This window comes from Arachis stenosperma, chromosome 4 (genome assembly GCF_014773155.1).
Source record: "Arachis stenosperma cultivar V10309 chromosome 4, arast.V10309.gnm1.PFL2, whole genome shotgun sequence".
Lineage (NCBI taxonomy): Eukaryota > Viridiplantae > Streptophyta > Magnoliopsida > Fabales > Fabaceae > Arachis > Arachis stenosperma.
The window spans coordinates 40,193,282-40,197,482 of NC_080380.1; the positions used below are offsets into that span (position 1 = coordinate 40,193,282).

At 38.0% G+C, this 4,201-nt stretch overlaps 1 non-coding gene across 1 annotated transcript; it reads left to right on the plus strand.

The window, feature by feature from the left end:
• The first annotated feature begins 256 nt into the window (after positions 1-256).
• Positions 257-365, plus strand: LOC130977653 (small nucleolar RNA R71). Its single transcript, XR_009085337.1, has one exon. It is a non-coding gene; the product is annotated as a small nucleolar RNA R71 (small nucleolar RNA).
• The last annotated feature ends 3,836 nt before the right edge of the window (positions 366-4,201 follow it).

Genomic DNA, 4,201 nt, shown 5'->3' on the forward strand with positions numbered 1-4,201 from the left:
GAGTCAATATTTTATTCTGAGCCAGTATGGCATTCAGAGCATTAATCTCAAGAACTCCTTTCTTCTGACTTGTCCCATTGTTCACAGGATTCCTTTCAGAAGTGTACATGAATTGGTTATTTGCAACCATTTCAATCAGCTCTTGAGCTTCTGTAGGCGTCTTCAAATGAAGAGATCCTCCAGCAGAGCTATCCAAAGACATCTTGGATAGTTCAGAGAGACCATCATAGAAAATACCTATGATGCTCCATTCAGAAAGCATGTCAGAAGGACATTTTCTGATCAATTATTTGTATCTTTCCCAAGCTTCATAGAGGGATTCTCCATCCTTCTGTCTGAAGGTTTGGACTTCCACTCTTAAGCTTACTCAATTTTTGAGGTGGAAAGAACTTTGCCAAGAAGGCATTGACTAGCTTTTCCCAAGAGTCCAGGCTTTCTTTAGGTTGTGAGTCCAACCATGTCCTAGCTCTGTCTCTTACAGCAAAAGGGAATAGCATAAGTCTATAGACCTCAGGGTCTACCCCATTAGTCTTGACAGTGTCACAGATTTGCAAGAATTCAGCTAAAAACTGATGAGGATCTTCCATTGGAAGTCCATGGAACTTGCAATTCTGTTGCATTAGAGAAACTAACTAAGGCTTAAGCTCAAAGTTGTTTGCTCCAATGGCAGGGATAGAGATGCTTCTCCCATAGAAATTGGGAGTAGGTGCAGTAAAGTCACCCAGCACCTTCCTTGCATTGTTGGCATTGTTGTTGTTTTCGGCTGCCATGGGTTCTTCTTCCTTGAAGAATTCGGTCAGGTCCTCAACAGAGAGTTGAGTCTTAGCTTCTCTTAGCTTTCGCTTCAAGGTCCTTTCAGGTTCAGTGTCAGCTTCAACAAGAATGCCTTTGTCTTTGTTCCTGCTCATATGAAAGAGAAGAGAACAAGAAAATATGGAATCCTCTATGTCACAGTATAGAGATTCCTTGAGGTGTCAGAGGAAAAGAAGAGTAGAAGACAGAAGTAGAAAATTCGAACTTATCAAAGAAGATGGAGTTCGAATTTTGCATTAAGGGATAGTGTTAGTCCATAAACAGAAGGATGTGAGAAGAAGGGAAGTAATTTTCGAAAATTAAGTAAAAGATTTTGAAAAATTTTTGAAAAACACTAATTGATTTTCGAAAATAAGAGTGGGAAAGAAATCAAGTGATTTTTGAAAAAGATTTTGAAATTAGAAGTTAAAAAGATTTGATTGAAAACTATTTTGAAAAAGATGTGGTTAAGAAGATATGATTGGTTTAAAAAAATGTGATTGAGAAAATATGATTTGAAAATAATTTTAAAAGATATGATTTGAAAACAATTTGAAAAGATATGATTTTAAAAATTAATGACTTGCCTAACAAGAAAAGATATGATTCAAACATAAAACCTTCCTCAACAGAAAAGGCAAAAAATGTTCAATCAAATCATTAATTGTTAGTAAGTATCTTTGAAAAAGGAAAGAAATTGATTTTGAAAACATTTGATTGAAAAGATATGATTTGAAAAAGATTTGATTTTGAAAAACTTTGAAAACTTGAAAAAAATTGATTTGAAAAACAAAATCTTCCCCCTTGTGCCATCCTGGCGTTAAACGCCCAGAATGGTGCACATTCTGGCGTTTAACGCCCAAAACTATACCCTTTTGGGCGTTAAACGCCCAACCAGGCACCCTGGCTGGCGTTTAAACGCCAGTCTGTCTTCTTCACTAAGCATTTTTGAATGCTCAGCTTTTTCTGTGTGATTCCTCTGCAGTATGTTCTGAATCTTCAATTCTTTGTATTATTGACTTGAAAAGACACAAATTAAAAATATTTTTGGATTTTTAATAATGAGGAATAATCAAAATGCAACTAAAATCAAATAACAATGCATGCAAGACACCAAACTTAGCAGTTTGTATACTACTGACACTAACAAAATGAGAATGCATATGAGAAACAACAAAACACTCAAGTCAATAGAATTCAAAGATCAAAACAAGAAAATCATCAAGAACATCTTGAAGATTAATGAGGACACATGCATGAATGCAATAAGATCAGAAACATGCAATTGACACTAAACTTAAGATGAGACTCTAGACTCAAACAAAAAAAATATTTTTGGATTTTATGATTTTGTAATTTTTTTTTTGTGCTTTTTCGAAAATTAAGTGAAAAGGACAATAAAGGTATCAAAATTCTTAATGAGAATTCCAGGAATCATGCAATGTTAGTCTAAAGCTTTAGTCTAAAGGAATTAGACATAGCTAGCCAAGCTTCAGCAGGACATTGCATTCAAGAGCTAAATTGATGAAGATCAATCAGCTTTGGTGATGATAAGAACATCACCTTGAAACACTAGAATTCATTCTTAAGAACTCTGAAGAAAAATACCTAATCTAAGCAACAAGATGAACCGTCAGTTGTCCATACACAAACAATCCCCGGCAACGGCGCCAAAAACTTGGTGCGCGAAATTGTGATCACTACAACTTCGCACAACTAACCAGCAAGTGCACTGGGTCGTCCAAGTAATACCTTACGCGAGTAAGGGTCGATCCCACGGAGATTGGTGGTATGAAGCAAGCTATGGTCATCTTGTAAATCTCAGTCAGGCAGACTCAAATGGGTATAGTGATAAACGAATAAAGCATAAAGATAAAGATAGAGATACTTATGTATATCATTGGTGTAAGAGCTTCAGACAAGCGTATGAAGATGCCTTCCCTTCCGTCTCTCTGCTTTCCTACTGCCTTCATCCAATCCTTCTTACTCCTTTCCATGGCAAGCTCGTATAGGGTTTCACTGTTGTCAGCAGCTACCTCCCATCCTCTCAGTGAAAATACGTCCCTGATGCTCTGTCACAGCATAGGCTAATCATCTGTCGGTTCTCGTTCAGGCCGGAATAATATCCATTGATACTTTTGCGTCTGTCACTAACGCCCTAGCCTGCTAGGAGTTTGAAGCACGTCACAGTCATTCAATCATTGAATCCTACTCAGAATACCACAGACAAGGTTTAGACCTTCCGGATCCTCTTGAATGCCGCCATCAAGTCCTGCCTATACCACGAAGATTCTGATTAAAGAATCCAAGAGATATTCACTAAGCCTTGGTTGCTCGTAGAACAAGAATGGTTGTCAGTCACCTTGTTCATAGGTGAGAATGATGATGAGTGTCACGGATCATCACATTCATCAAGTTGAAGAACAAGTGATATCTTGGACAAAGAACAAGCGGAATTGAATAGAAGAACAATAGTAATTGCATTAATACTCGAGGTACAGCAGAGCTCCACACCTTAATCTATGGTGTGTAGAGACTCCACCGTTGAAAATACATAAGAACAAAAGTGATCATTGGTTTTGGCCCCAGAGAGGGAACCAGAAGAACCAAGATGAAAATACAATAGTAAAAGGTCCTACTTATAGAAAACTAGTAACCTAGGGTGTACTGAGAAGAGTAAATGACATAAAAATCCACTTCTGGGCCCACTTGGTGTGTGATTGGGCTGAGCATTGAAGCATTTTCGTGTAGAGACTCTTCTTGGAGTTAAACGCCAGCTTTTATGCCAGTTTGGGCGTTTAACTCCCAATTAGGTGCCAGTTCCGGCGTTTAACGCTGGAAATTCTGTAGGTGACTTTGAACGCCGGTTTGGGCCATCAAATCTTGGGCAAAGTATGGACTATCATATATTGCTGGAAAGCCCAGGATGTCTACTTTCCAACGCCGTTGAGAGCGCGCCAATTGGGCTTCTGTAGCTCCAGAAAATCCACTTCGAGTGCAGGGAGTTCAGAATCCAACAGCATCTGCAGTCCTTTTGAGTCTCTGGATCAGATTTTTGCTCAGATCCCTCAATTTCAGCCAGAAAATACCTGAAATCACAGAAAAACACACAAACTCATAGTAAAGTCCAGAAAAGTGAATTTTAACTAAAAACTAATAAAAATATACTAAGAACTCAACTAAAACTACCAAAAACATACTAAAAACAATGCCAAAAAGCGTACAAATTATCCGCTCATCAAAGGTTTTGTATATCCATGCATGTTTTGTTAAATCTCTCCATGTAGTTATGTAGGGTTTCCCGCTCTCCTTGTCTGATTCCTAGTAAGCTCGGAGCGTGTCTAGCTTTGTCCTTTTAGATGGAGAATATGGCCAGGAATTTTTTAGCCATGTCGTCAAAACTTGAGAT